Raw genomic sequence first — 16058 nt, forward strand, 5'->3', positions numbered from 1 at the left:
CCCCGCCTCCTAATGCTATCAGATTGGGGGCTAGGATTTCAACATACGATTTTAGTTGTGGGGGTGGTGACGGACGACCAGACACAAATTTCCTGTCCATAATAATTCTGAATCTTTATTAGTGGCTCCCTTGAAGTGTTTACAGGGTCGTTAGTCCAGGAGCCCTGCAGTAAGTAAAGCAAGCCTTAGAATTATTGCCGTGGAACACATACAGCATCCTGTAGGTGGCTTGGGGGATTACAAAGTTGGAAAACGTTTACCACAGAATTCAAGGTGACCTAGGTAGACTGGTGATCTCCTCCTCTTTTCAGATCTTGGGTTTCCTAGATCCAAATGTCAGTGGTAAAGTTATGGATGCCAAATTCGGTCAGCCTCAATGAAGTGTGGCTAGGTCAGCGTTCAGTATTCCCTGACCACCATCTGTAGCCTCCCTTTTGGGCCTCTAAAATGGAGGCTCTCAGAATGAAAGCCTGGGAAAATGGGTTCTTAGCACTTTATCCTCTTGGGCATTTACTTCCTTTTCATGGGGGAAAGGAAGGCAGTAAATTATACTAAAACTGTTCCCTTTTCCATTAGAGATCAATATCTTGCAGTGTCATTTGAAGTGTCTACAAACACGGGAATGTCCACATGGACACAGGCGTGCGTGAATGCACATACACACGCGCACACACACAGAGAAACCTGTGCCAGGTGGAATATTTTAAAATATAAAAGGCCTTTGAACGTTCTTTTAAACTTTCAAGAACAGATAATTTCTGTGTTATATAAACTGTTCCAGGCTTTAGAAAAAAGATGGAAAACTTCCAGATTCTTTTTTCAAGCAAACATGACCCTGATAACAAATCTGGCAAGCCCCCAAAGGGAGGCTATATACCAGTCTCTCTCAGGAATGTAAAAATTTCAGATAAAATTCTAGTGAGTGGGTTTCAACAATAGGGTTTGTGAATGTTCCACCAGACCCAAGTAGGTTATGGAATGCAGGAATGTATATGATTGGCTTCATATACATAGATTTTCATTTGAGTCACATAAATTATTTAAGTGAACATAGGCAATAATCTCATTAGTTCCAGAAGAACACTCAGTCAATTCAACTTCTAATTTTTACGGACTGCTTAAAAACGAGCATATTAACATGACCATTCCTTCATATGATAAGCTTGAGTTCATACAGCCCACCGTCATTAGACTTTTGGGGGGCCCCAGTAAAGGTATTATTGGATATGACTGAGATCAAAACAAAAAGCCAATGTAGAAAGCTATGAAAGTAGTAACTTTAACTTTAGAGAATAAATATTATAAGGAAAAGGATAAAATTATGCTTACAGATCACTCAGTTGTAGATCAAGAAGACTTAAAGAGATTACTTTTAGATGGTAAGATAAAAAAACTAAGGATTTGGAGGGGCACATGGGTGGCTCTGTAGGTTACGCATCCAACCCTTGATTTCGGCTCAGGTCATGATCTCAGGGTATTGAGAGTAAGGCCTGCGTTGGGCTCCATGCTGGGTGTGGTGTTTGCTTGAGCTGCTCTCTCTCCCTCTCCCACTGACCCTACCCCCACTTCTGTCTTGCATGCTCTCTCTCTCTCTCTCTCTAAAGTAAATAGATAAGTAAAATCTTTAAAAAAACAAACAAACAAACAAAGGATTTGGATACTTCTGAAATCAGTTCACGAGTCTAATGCCATTCTTTTCAAAGTCCCACCAAGATTTTTAAAATTTCACAAGATGATTATCAGTCTATATGGAAAAATAAGTAGATGAGAACCTCAGGAGAATTCTGGAAATGGCTGTAGGAGGAGGGTGTTAGATCTGTTGGATATTATAGTATATTGCACTACCAGATATTAAAGTGCCTAATGAAGTCTTCGTAATTAAAACACAGTGATGCTGTCAGAAGACGAGGAAGTAGGTAAGGGAACCAGGACAGTTCAAAAGCAGACCCTCGCATAAATAATTTGGTAAATCATAAAGAAGTCATCAGAAATCAGTGGGAAAGGAAATATTATTCAATAAATAATTTTGATGCATAGTTAACAATTTGGAAAAAATCATTCTAACTTCACCAAAATGAATTCCCTATTGATTAAACAATTAACTGCAAAATGTGGAGACATAGGAAATCTATAGAATTAAATATTGCTTAAAAACAAAGGAAAAACCCTCAAACAGGAAAAGTCAAACTACAGGAAAAAAAAAAAAAAGATTTCTTCATGTGAAAAACCAACGGGGTAACAGTAGATTGGGAAAAGATCTTCAGTAATAGGACAGAATTAGCATCTTTATTTTGGGACATGCTCAAACAAATTTTAAAAACTAATTTAAAAAATTAAAACCTTGTTGGAACACTTGGATAGGTGTCTACATACAGTACTGTACAAATATATAGAGAATGGTCAATTTTGTAATAAGTATGTAGATTAAAACATCGGCAAAATACGATTTTAACGTATTAGCCAAAGAATGCATTTTTAATGCTAATCCCCAATTCTGGTGGTATTGCAATATTGTGAAATGGCTATACAATATATTAAAGAGCCATATTATTTATTCATACATTTTGATCCAGTAATATTACTTCTGTGGACCATCTCCCCGCATTCCCTCAGTGAAGGAAATAATACACAATACTTAATAAGCTATTTCAACAAAGATGCTCCCTGATGCATTATTTACAAAATACACACACACACACACACACACACACACACACACACACACACATATCCAACTGTTGGGTAACCATAAAATGAAATAGCTCTTCTCAGCATAATACTGTAATATAATGAACAATTATTTTGAAGATACATCGTAATGTGGCATGATATTTACAATATAATTTTATGTATAGAAATTACAGTATGAATTGTGGTGTAGTTTGACTATAGAATACAGCTATATTGCTGTGCAATTAGGTTGAATGACCCTTAGCTGCCTGTGATGACCAAGAAGATCTCAGGAACACAACTGTTAAGTAAATAAGCAAGTTGTGTTTGTCTCCCTTACCTCAGGAGACCTATTCAGGAAAAAAGTTGCTATGGCTGATGTCAAACAAGTTACTGGCTGTGTACTCTTATGGGATTTTTATGGTTTCAGGTCTCAGATTTAGGTCTTTAATCCACTTTAAATGTATTTTTGTGTATAATGTAATAAGGTGATCTAACTTCTTGGTTTTGCATGTTGCTGCCCAGTTTTCCCAACACCATTACTTGAAGAGACTGTCTTTTTCCCATTGGATGTTCTTTCCTGTTTTGTTGAAACAAAATTGATCATATAGTTTTGGGTTCATTTCTGGGTTTTCTATTCTATGACATGAAGGGAGCTAGAAAGTGTAATGCTAACTACGATAAGTCAGTCAGAGAAGGACAAATACTATATGATTTCAGTCATATGTGGAATTTAAGGAAAAACACAAAGGAGCCAAGGGAAAAAGAGAAAGACAGATCAAGAAACAGACTCAACTAGAGAGAACAAACTCATGGGTGGCAGAGGGGAGGTGGTGAGAGGGATGGGTTAGATAGGTGATGGGGATGAAGGAGTGCACTTATCATGATGAGGACCGGTGACATCTAGAATTGTTAAATCACTGTATTTTATACCTGACACTAATATAATACTGTCTGTTAACTAATTGGAATTAAAATGAAAACATACAATTTTTTTAAAAAAGCAAGTTGCAGAATAGCCACTTGATTCCAATTACATAAAGTTCAAATACAAGCAAAACTAGTGATAGAATGTTTAGACATCCACACGCATGTGGCAAACCCACTATGAACAAGCAAGCATAGACAAAAATTCAGTCTACTGGGGGGAGGAAAGATGAGATTGTGGGAGGAGCCCATGGGAGCTATCTAGGGGATGGTAAACTTCTCTTTCTCAAAAGTATATATATTATTGCTCTTTTTAAATTTTTAAATTTCTTTTCTTTTTTTTTTTTTAAGATTTTATTTATTTATTTGAGAGAGGGAGAGAATGAGAGAGAGAGGATGAGAAGGGAAAAGTCAGAGGGAGAAGCAGACTCCCTGTTGAGCAGGGACCCTGATGTGGGACTTGATCCTGGGACTCCAGGATCATGACCTGAGCCAAAGGCAGTCACCCAACCAACTGAGCCACCCAGGCGCCCTAAATTTATTTTCTAAAGGCTTTATTTATTTGAGAGAGAGAGAAAGAGAGAGTGTGTGTGAGTGGGGGGAGGGGCAGAGGAAAGAAGAACAAGCAGACTCCCCACTGAGCAGGGAGCCCCCAGTATGGGTCTCAACCCCAGGATCCTGGGATCATGACCTGAGTCGAAGGTAGACACAACCGACTGAGTCACCCAGGCTTCCCCTTATAGCCCTTTTTTTATACCTTAAAATAAGCTACAAGTATTTTTTGTGTATTTAGTGTTAATTTAACAAAGGAGTATTAAAACCATATTCACGGAGTCCAATTATGTACAAAATCTGTACCCCTAATAGATGGTAAGAAAGTATATAGGTAATAGCGACTGTGTAAGAGGAGTGAAATTATGGATGGGTTGTTCTTTCATTTTCTTTCATTTCCAAATTTTCATTGACAGTCTTACCTGGCTTTACTGCCCTTCCATTTATCGTGATTCGCAGTTGTGTGACAACCCTGTGTTGAGGGGGTCTGTTGGTGCCGTTTTCCAGTAGCATTTTCTCACTTTGTGTTTATGGGTCACATTTGGGTAATTCTCACAGTACTTCAGACTTGTTTCTGTTTGTATCTGTTCTGGTGATCTGTGGTCAATGGTCTTTCATGTTACCCTTGGAGCCTGAGGAGGTGCCTGAATTTCTGCTGTCTTACGGTCAAACTTTAATAGATGAGGAGTTGCTTCCTGTGGATGAGCAAAGAAAGTGGTTTCTTGAGATGGAATCTACACCTGGTGAAGATGCTGTGAAGATTGTTGAAATGACAGTGAAGGATTTAGAATATTTTGTAAACGTAGTTGATAAAGCAGCAGCATGGTGGGAGAGGATTAACTCCAATTTTGAAAGAAGTTCTGCAGTGGGTAAAATGCTCTCAAATGGCATCACCTGGTCCGGAGAAATCATTCTGAAAGGAAGAGCAAAATGATGCAGCAAATGTCACTGATGTCTTATGTTAAGAAACTGCCACAGCCACCCCAGTCCTCGGCCACCACCACCCTGATCAGTCCGCAGCCAACAATATTGAGGCAGGACCCTCCACCAGCCAAAAGATTATAATTCACTGAAATCTCAGATGATGGTTTGCATTTTTTAGAAATAAAGTATTTTATTTTATTTTTAAAAAGATTTATTTATTTGAGTGAGAAGGGACAGAGAGAGGGGGAGAGAAAGGCTTTTAAGCAGACTCCGTACTGAGCACAGAGCCCAATGTGGGGCTTGATCTCACAACCCCAAGATCATGACCCTGAGATCATGACCTGAGCCAAAACCAACAGCCAGATGCTCAGCTGGCTGACTGCACACCCAGGTGCCCCAGCAATAAAGTATTTAAATTAAGTTATGTATAATAGTTTTTTAGACATAATGCTATTGAACATTTAATGGACTATGGTGTAGTGTAAACACAACTTTTATATGCACTGAGAAGCCAAAAATTCATTTAAAGCACGTAATTGCTACATTCACTTTATTGCAATGATCTGGAACTGAACCCACAATATCTCTGGGGTATGCCTGTATGTACTTTTGTTACATTTTTTTAAAAAGAAAGGAAAATTGAAGAAGGCTTCTGCAACTATAGGATGACTTAAGCTTCCAGTAGAGTGACTTAAGCTCACTCAGTAGAATGAGCCATTGCTCGAGAGTGATAGACTTCACCACTGAGGCAGAAGGGGAGATGGATTGATTTATTTATTTTAAGAATTTTATTTATTTATTTGAGAGAGAGAGAGCATGTGCACACACATGCTCAGTTAGGGGGAGGGGCAGAGGGGGAAGAGAAGCAGATTCCTTGCTGAGCAGGGAGCCTCACACAGGGTGCAATCCCAGGACCTCGGGATCATGACCTGAGCTAAAGGCAGATGCTTAACTGATTGAGCCACACAGGTGCCCCAAGATGTATTTAAAATGTAAAAGGAATGTATTTGGAAAGAATAAATGCATCTATGAATGGTTACTGAGCATCTTACTTGTGTGAGAAAGCCTTGACCTAGCCTGAATTCTGAGAAAATTTCGTGGATACTGAGTTTATTGCATTGCTGATGAGGATGAATTAGAAAGACTGGCATTTCTTTGGGTTCCTTTAAAATATTTTTTAGCTTAGTATTTTGTCTGGTTACAAAGATAATAACAATGATTTGAGATAGTCTTATAAAAATTTGTAAGTCAGGCAGACACTGGAACTACAGCTCTGTTGAAAGCTAATACTGGGATAGTGGAACATGTGAAAGACACCATGAAGGTGCAGTTCTTAGTTCTTAGAACATACATTGCTCATAAATAAAATGGCATGGAAAAGGAGGGACAGCAGTCTAATAAATTTTAAAAGACTTGAGAGACACAGCCAAATTCCAGTGCACATCTTGTTTGGATCCTGACTTAAACCAATTGTGAGGGGCACCTGGGTGACTCAGTGGGTTAAAGCCTCTGCCTTCATTCAGCTCAGGTCATGATCTCAGGTCCTGGGATCGAGGGACTGCTCAGCAGGGAGCCTGCTTCCTCCTCTCTCTCTGCCTGCCTCTCTGCCTACTTGTGATCTCTCTCTGTCAAATAAATAATAAAAAATCTTTAAAAAAGATAATAAAAATAAACCAATTGTGAAAAGGTGTTTATGAGATAATTGGGAAAATTGGGACACTGATTTGATATTTGATATTGTGAAATTATTAATTTTTAGGTATGACTTTATTTATGGTGATATTTTAAAGATGCATGCTATAGTGTTTAGGAACATATAATATATCAGATTTTTACTTTAAGATAATCTAGAGGAGAGTTTGGGTATATTAAATATGAAAGTCCATATTTGGGGGTTTTCTATGGATAAATGATATATCCAGGATTTACATTAAAATAATTCAGGGGTAGGGGCTATAGTGGTGTATAGATGAAACAAGGTCAGCCATGTAATAATATAATTATTATTATTACATGGTAATTGATAACTGAAGCTGGGCAGTGTGTACATATATTCTTGATACTTTTGTATAGATGTTTAGAACTTTTCATAATAAAATATAAATAAGAGTAATACATATTTACAGGTGAAAATGTGTAAAGTATAGAGAAGTATAAAGAAAGAAATGAAAGTCACCCGCATTCCCATCCCCTGTAGATAACTACTATCAACATTTTTATAGGGCTCCTTCTATACTCTTTCCTTATGCACTTACAATACGTACTCTTATGCATACACATGTTTAAACAAGAAATTATACTATCTGTATTGTTTTTGCATCCTGCTTTTTTATATTGTGGACACTATTGGGCTTTAGTACATTTAGATCTTCCTCATAACTTAATATTATGGCTGTGTATTACTCTAATATGGGAAAACACACACACATGCTATAATTTGTTTTGATCTAACCAATCCTTTACAAATGGATATCTAAGTTGTTTCATTTTTTTTTTTTTCCTATTCAAACAGTTCTGCATACTTTTTTCTTCTGAGACATACCTGGAAAATCCAATAGTTTTTAAGGCTTTTTTCTCTATCATGGCACACTCTTTGTTGGAAATATGATACCATTTTGAATTCCCTCCTATAGCATATAGGATTACCCATTTTATCATAATTTCAGCAACACAGAGTGCTATAGTCATAATTTTAAAATGTTTGTCAATCTGATAGAGGGATAAAGAATATCTTATTTTAATTTGCATTTTTAGAATTATTTGTGAGTTGAAAATCTTTCTGTACGTGTATGTCAGTATTTCTTATTTTATGACTAGCTGTTTATATCTTCCCCTAATTGTTGTATTTATCCCCCACTGATTCATAAAGGCTTTTTACATATTAAAGGACACTAATGTTTCATATATTGTATAAATTGCAGTTTTTCTCCCTAGTTTTTTGTTTGTCATTTAACCTTAAGTCGTTTTTGAATCATCATTTGTCTGGAATTATTTTAGATTTTTATTTATTTATTTTTAAGATTTTATTTATTTGACAGGCAGAGATCACAAGTAGGCAGAGAGGCAGGCAGAGAGAGGTGGAAGCAGGCTCCCTGTTGAACAGAGAGCCCGATGCTACTATGCTGAGGGGCTCTATCCCAGACCCTGGGATTATGACCTGAGTGGCAGGCAGAGGCTTTAACACACTCAGCCACCCAGGCGCCCCTATTTTAGATTTTTAAAAGTTGTAAATCTAGATTATTTTTTCCTTTGAGCCTTTGTAATTTTCTACATTTTTATTTTTGTAATCTTACTCAATATTTTACTGAGGGATTTCATTATATAGCATTGCCCTGGAAAGTTTGCTTTTATATTTTAATACATTTATTGGTTATTAAATAAGATATTTGTGGTTGAAAGGATACATTTTTATTTTTATTTTATTTAATTAATTAATTTTAAAGATATTATTTGCTTATTTGACAGAGAGAGAGCACAAGCAGGGGGAGTGGCGGAGGGAGAGGGAGAAACAGGCTTCCCACTGAGCAAGGACCTGGATGTGGGGCTCATTCCCAGGATCTGGGTTCATGACCTGAGCCAAAGGTAGTCACTTAACCCACTGAACCACCCAGGTGCCCCAAGAATACATTTTTTAAAAATTTACCTATAATTTGTCTGTCGCACTGTGCCTCGGGCAAAATTTGGTGATTTACCTTTCAGTAATTCTTCTATACCTGTATATTAATCAAAGTAATAGTTGCTGATGAAACAGTTAAAACCCCAGATTATAACTTGACACAGTAGAGGTTTATTTCTTAATCCAACATAGGTGTTTCTGATTGGTGGTCAGCCTTCCAGTGAATTATTCAATGGCCTGAGGTCCTTCCGTCTTACGGTTTTTCCATTCTCTGGGGCTCTGGGGTTCCTGTGCATCTGTTTGGCACGTTGAAACACATGTCATTTATTAAAACCACCCAAGCTTGAAAGTGCTTCCTGTCACTTCTGCCTATTTTCCATTGATGGGAATTGTCATATGTATACACCTATGTAGAAGGGATGCTGGGAAATGTAGTTCCTGGCTGGGTAATGACTTTCCAGTGAAAACCTTGCATTCTGGAAAGAGCATAAATATTTGTTGGACATTTAACTGAATCTGCCACCATTTGTTATATCTATAACGCATATGATACATATTTTCTTTACAAAATGGAATCATCCTGTTAAAAGTTTTGAATTTTAGCATCATTTATAAAAGATTTTATTTATTTGAGAGAGAGAGCACGAGGGGGAGGAGGGGCAGAGGGAGAGAGAGAAGGAGAAGCAGATTCCCCACTGAGCAGGGAGCCTGACACGAGGCTTGATCCCAGGACCCGAAAGCAGGCTGAAGACACACGCTTAACCAACTGATCCACGCGGGCACTCCCTTAGCATCATTTTGTAAGCTTTTGTGTGAGTCTCTTTCAAAAACAAGAGTTTTAATGTCTACATGTTATTCCTTGTTTTGATATATCATAATTGACTTAACCACTTTTCTATTATGGTACAGTTAGGTTTACCTAGATTTTTATTATTCTGAATAGTGCTGCTATAAATGTCCTCGTGCATAAATCTTGGAGTATTCCTTTGATTATTTCCTAAGGGAAAATTCTTGGGAATGAACTTGCTCAGTGTTGAGGTTGGTGATGCATATTACCAGATGGCCCTTCAGAAATGTGGACTTATTTACACTCTTATCAGTAGTGTCTGAGGAGAGCACTCTTGACTATCATGGGCATTAGAATTGTTTTGGTTTTTGCCAATTTGATTGTTGAGCAAGGTACTGCACTGTTTTACTTTGTAAGCTTTCCTTATAGTAGGTTTGAACATTTTTTCAAGCAGCCGTCAATAATCTGTGCATGTGTGTGTGAGAATTGCCTCCTTGCATCCTTTTCCATTTTTATTTTGAAGTGTTCCATTTTCTTCTCAATCATTTATGAGATTTTTATGCAGTATGTATTAACTTGCCACGTTATAAACATTTTTATCTAGCTTCTCTTTTCCTTGATTTTGCTTGGTGAACTAATTTTTAAAGATTAAACTCTACAGTTGGAACCCCGATATGTGCTATCATACCCACTGAATCTGCCTGGTTAGCGGTACTTCTGAGATTGATAACATTTTTAAAAAGCAAAGCAGATTCTTTTTTCTGACGCATCATACAGTTTGAATGTTCTTATTGTGAAATTTTAGTTATCTTGAAGTGAAAGCATTTAAAGTAGTCATCGAGAAAATGGACTCAAGATGGAGGAGTTGGGGCACTGGTGTTTTGGGTTTTTTTAGCCACGGAGTTGTTGAGATTGCCTTCTTTATCTTCCCAAGATAGTTAAGAGAAGCAAGGAGCCAGGTTGATGGTATCTGAAGGACTCCATGGCTTTAGGTAACTGAGTAGCAGTGGGGTCTCAGAGCCCTCTGGCTCTTCTTCATGTTAGATCTTAATAAAAACACACGTGGTAGAATGGCAGGAGCCAAGGTAACGGTAAAGGAGCTGGGTGGGAGTCTCGACTCTGCCACTGACTGTGACCCTGAGCAAGTCTCTTGTCCACTTGAGCCCTCAGTGTCCTCATCAGCAGAACTTGAGAGGTTGTGGTAGATGATGTTTTGGATGTGTGATGGCCCCCGCTGTAGGGTGGAGTTCTCCACGGGGCCTTGTTGACATTCACCACCTGTTCTGACCTGTGTGGGGAGTGGGAGGAACGTTAGTCCCTTTGGTCTCCTGAGTGATTTATGAAAGGAATCAATCCCATATATATCTGTTCCAGATATAATGTGATCTAAATGTGATATTCACCTAATAAGATTAGATGAATCTAATATGGTTTTCCTCTAAAACACAAATACTGCACCACTTTTAATTGTAGTAGTCAAATTAAATTACTCATCCCAAATTAGATTGCCAGCAAACTTAATTTGAACATGAGCTCAGTACTGCAGGCCCTGAGTAATTTTTTTTAAGATATAAAATAAGTCAGTAGGATACTGGTATTATTCCTCTGGGCTCTTCAGGGGTTACCATAAAAGAGAATAGGTAAACATCTGGAGGAAGCTTGCAGAATAGAGCTGAGACAGAAGCTCTAATCCTTGAGCTTATCGTGGAGATTTCCTTCCCCTTCTACCACTTCCACCCTCACTGGTTTTGGAAGACAGGAAGCAGATGAATTATTGGCAGGCCCAGTAGTCACTTATGTCTTATGGCTTATGATTGCCTTTCTTCATTTTGTTGAGCCCTTTCATATCTTCCCTGCTCAGGAGGATTCCCTGTTCAGTGCTCCCTGGGTAGTTTATGGAACCACAGGGATTTGGTGAAGGACTAGAGACATTTATAACATTGCATTAGCCATACTTTCTCTTATTTTATTAGGTGACAGATTAACTGAAAACCAACCCAGACTGGTTTCAGTTTAGGACTAGATGATGGCATCAGGTGAGGCTTTATCCAGGGGCTCAAATGAAGTGCCCAAGACCCAGTGTTTCTCCTTCAATGTTGGTTCCTTCCCCAGGCATGCTCTCCCTTTCCAGCCACAGAATGGTAGCCCACAGCTCCTGCGTCAGCCTGTTTCCTTGTTCTTATCAGGTAGTAGGAAAGACCCTTAATGGATGAACCAAGGGTGTAGAATTGTATCCAGTTGCCCCTGGTTGGCTTAGTTTGGGATCTTATGCTCCCCTGTATGAGTACCATGTAGAGGGGATGGGACAGATTGGCTGCCTGAAGGATTCGGGGGACTATTGGAAAAGTTGATGGCGTAGTGAAGTCAGGGAGGTACCTCCAAACCTCGATGTTGCATTATGTAGATCCTTCTGCTTTTCTGAGCACTGTATGCCTACATTCCCTCCTCTGAAGTGCAAATGACCCTAAGAGGTTAGTGGGAGCTGTTCCAGGATGAGGTGAAGTTCACCATGGGATCCGCTTACCAAGGCCTTGTCAGTGATAGAGCTAGGACCAGACTCCTTGTCTAATGAGTCTTCCATTTCTTTTCACTGTGTCATCCTTCTTTCTACCAACCCCTCTCACCAGCCCCTCCTTCCCACTCCCCCAACACCAGCACAAGGCTCTTCATTAAATAGACAGTCAGTCAATAGTTGTTAACTTGTTATTGACTGACTGGTGTACCATCAGACCAAATGTGACCTTTCTACTCATACTTTGTGGATATCATTATAGCAAAAACCAATGTGGTCGATGCTCAGTCATTAATTTGTAGATTGTTGCTGGTAATTCAGTTTTTCTTTCCCTGGATTATGGGATTCTTGTAATAGAAAGATGGAGTTTGGACGGCTTGAGGATAGACATACAGAAAGGAGCCAAAGGCAGTGTGTGTGTGTGTGTGTGTGTGTGTGTGTGTGTGTGTTGTGTGTGTCTTCGCATGCGTGCAGTTATGTACACGGACCTGCAGTTACAAAATTAAGTATGTTTCAGTTCAGTTGAAATTAGATTTGATCCCTATCTTTTAATTGTAATGTAACTTACACTTGTGAAAGTTACTATTGGCAAGGTCCTCATTTGCTTACACCAGAGACCTGTAAATAGCTGTGCCACTCAGAAACATTTTTAGAAGTGACTATGCATTTGCTTTTCCTTTTTGAGCAAAATGACTGATACCTGTTGGTTTTTCCCTGCCTGGAAAACCCTTCCCCATCAATATTCCATCTCTGATCTTACTTCCACTTCCTCTGGAAGCTTTGTGGACCTTCTCCTGCTGTTTCTCTTGGTGCTGATGTGTGGACTCTACAGTTAGTCCCTCCCTCTGTGTCCTGTGATACACTGATTGTTTCCTATGTGTGGGTTTCATGTCTGTGATCATTTGATTAATTGTTTGAGGTCCGTGATTGGCCTTATCACGGTGTGTGCATATGTGTGTATGCACGCACATGTGTGTTCAATCCTCCATAGCACTTACCTCCGTGCTAAAGTGAAGTGGGTGATCATTTGGTATTGGGTTCAGTCCCTGAGAAGATTCCCCTCCTGAGGGCTCCCGAATCACCCTCATTGTACTTCCAGTGGTTTATGCGGTTGTCTCTTTATTGTCTCTATTCCTCCAGTACAGATCTTGGCACATTTTAATGGCAAAGGAAATATGTGTTCACTAATTAAATGATTCTCGCCTTCTCTATACAACCCCTACATTCCCACCTCACGCCACAACCCCCACCCCCGCCAAACCATAAGTTTTTGGAAGGCAGAAAATGTATCTTATTGTCCTTTGTGTTCTTCATAGTCCCTAACTGTGTCTGCCCATAGTAAATGCTCAGTAAATTCTTGTTGAGTAAATGGATGTCATGGGCAGGTGGAGGCCAGGGATCAGTACCCTCTTAGGACCCTGTCTTGGGGAGACACAGATGGGAACTAAAACCCTGAGAGGGAAGAGGGTGACGGAGACTGGATGGGGATGGTTTCGAGAGCTGGGTGTGCCTACTCCTCTTTCTTCTGATTTCCAGGTACAGATAAGGCACTTCCCTAATGGCAGGGTGCTGTGTCCTCCCCTGGGGGTGGCTGGTGAGCTCAGTGCATGAGAAACAGTTGAGTAAAGGATAATGGCTGTAATTCTAGCTATTATTTCAACAACAATAAAGAATTTTCTACCCAAGCCCTTGAGAAATCATTGTGGTGGAGATAAGAGGACCCAAGCCAGGAAGGGTAAATGGTCTTCTCCCTGCGTTGACAGCTGCATCCTTCCCATTGCCCTAGGGGGTGCTAATCAGCAAGAACAGATCCACAAAGGAGAGGCAGAGGACATCAGGGGGTTAGCACCCCCTTAGTATCCCTGAGTGGTATTGGTACCTCAGGGTGGACGAGCTCATGTTTGCCTAAGACTGTCCCAGATTCAATGATGAAAGTCCTGAGTCCTGGAACACCCGCTCTGTCCCTGGCAAACCAGGACAGTCGGTCACTTTAGAAGCCACTTACTCCCTTCCCTGCCCTGGCCAGCTCTGCTCATTTATTTTCCCTTTGCAAGGTCCTTGATTGGGCCTGATTCTTCCTCTCTTTTTCCCTTCGCCACTCCTTCTTCCCTAGCTCTTTCAAGCTAAGCCCCGATCCCTGCTTGCATTTCTGCTGTTAGAGGCAGCCGGCTCTCTTCTCCGAAGCCTCCTTGCCCACATTTACCTCTCTGTTCTCAGAACTCTTAGTACACATCCCGTGCTGCTCCATGCAGCGAGTCTCATTGTTTTCTTTTGCATTTCTCATGTGTTCGTTCTTCCTTGAAAGCAGGCGTCTTATCTTGCTTCCTTTCCTTCTACCTCATTGCACCTGGCCCTGTGCTGGGCCCATAGCTGGCCCTCGCTTGGGGTACGTAGTGTGGTTGAGGGCACCTTGGTGATTTGTGGGTGACAGAGGATGGTCAGTAGGCTGGTTTTCCGTGAGCCTCTGAATGTGGAGTACGTGGGTACCGTGGAGGAGGAGGAAGGCAGGACTACAGAGTGGCCTGAGCCAGGCCCCGGGTCCTGGCTGGAATTCAGGTTCCCCGACTTCCTCTTGAACGCTGGCACAGGAGGATGAGGCTGCTTGAATGTGAAGCGAATTTTCAGTTGCAAAATACTTCACTTTATATATTAGGTTTGCTTTACATTTTCTGGAACATTCGAATGTAATTTAAAAATAATCACAGAGGAGGAAACAATTCTGAGACTGCTTTACAGAAGCAGTAAAGTGGGTTTGATTTTTATAGAGTTTTCCTTTTTTGATTCATTCCGTTTTTGGAGGAGTTTTGAAGGAAGTGCTGTGTGCTGTGCCGGACCCTGGAGACTGAATTCTGTTACTTGTCTCAGCGTTGCTGATCCATGAGTGAAAATGCTGCTCTGGCCCACCACCTGGAGGGCGGAGATATCGAGCTTTTGCTGGTCCTAACCTCTAGCTTGGGTCTCCCGTAACCAACTGCGTGCTTCTGCTCTGTGCATGCCTGCATACACAGTGTATTTGTTTTTCGACGTAAATAGCTTTAAAATTGTATAGGAGTAATATATGGTCTTGGTAAAACATTTAGTAGGAAGTTAAAGCTTCTTTCTAGATTCTTTTCTGTGCACTCACATATATGTTCAGACACGTACGCACACACACAAAATGGTATATTTACACAGATGGGATCATTTTATATAAAATGTAGGCACCTGCTTTCTTTTGCTTAACACTATCTTGCTGACGTTTTCCCCGTGTCAGTGAAGATTCATTTATCACTCGTTCTGCAAACACTTAGTGAACGCCTCCCGTGTGTCCAGCAGGATACAGGGGTGTTGGGAATGTAACATTGAATAGCAGGGATAAAACTCCACGCCCTTGGGGAACCTGTAGTCTAGCCGGGGTGACTGGCAATAACCGAGCATACAGCATGTGGTAGGACAGAAGGTGATACATGTTATGGGGGGAAAATGAGATAAAGAAGGTAAGGGGGAGTTAAGAGGGTAACATGCATTTTGCAGGTTTAAACTGGGTGCTCAGGTGATGGAGAGGCCTTTGCACAAGCTCTGGGGCTATAATGTCCAGCGCACAGCACATGCCACTAAGATGACTGCTGGGTTAGGTCTGCAGCTGTGGCTGGAGGGGACACACTGTCAGAGCCTTAGGAGGGCTGGGCAGGAGCCACTCGCATCCCTCGTGATAGGAAACACAGACTTGAGCGATCCATACCTGTCTTACATTGCTCATTACCAACAACAGTGACTGCCATTTGTATAACGTATTGTTTCCAGTGTAGCTTTTTGTCTGTTACCCTGCCTTGTTGCTTACTGCCTGAACAACTTGGGGCCGCTAACCCTCCCTTTCTGGGCCTCATTTATAAAGTATTAGAATCGTCGTACAGTTTAGATGAGATGATCCGAGTGTATAGAACAGTGCTGGAAAGAGCTGCTATAAGAGGTTTGGCTGTTATTACTACTCCCTTTCATGTATTACTTGGGACAGTCCCGAGAGGAGGATGTTAAGCTCAGTTTAGAGATGAGGAAGCTGAGGCCCAGGGAAGTTAGCAGCACTAATGAGC

The 16058-nt window shown here is 40.4% G+C and overlaps 1 protein-coding gene across 9 annotated transcripts in view; it reads left to right on the forward strand.

Annotated features, from left to right (window-relative positions):
* The window catches only part of TRERF1 (transcriptional regulating factor 1), a 200114-nt gene that overhangs the window by 86750 nt on the left and 97306 nt on the right, over positions 1-16058 (forward strand). The window lies entirely within an intron of this gene.

The sequence above is a fragment of the Lontra canadensis genome, unplaced genomic scaffold, assembly GCF_010015895.1.
Source record: "Lontra canadensis isolate GAN:19392208 unplaced genomic scaffold, GSC_riverotter_1.0 scaffold23, whole genome shotgun sequence".
In the NCBI taxonomy this organism is placed as follows: Eukaryota; Metazoa; Chordata; class Mammalia; order Carnivora; family Mustelidae; genus Lontra; species Lontra canadensis.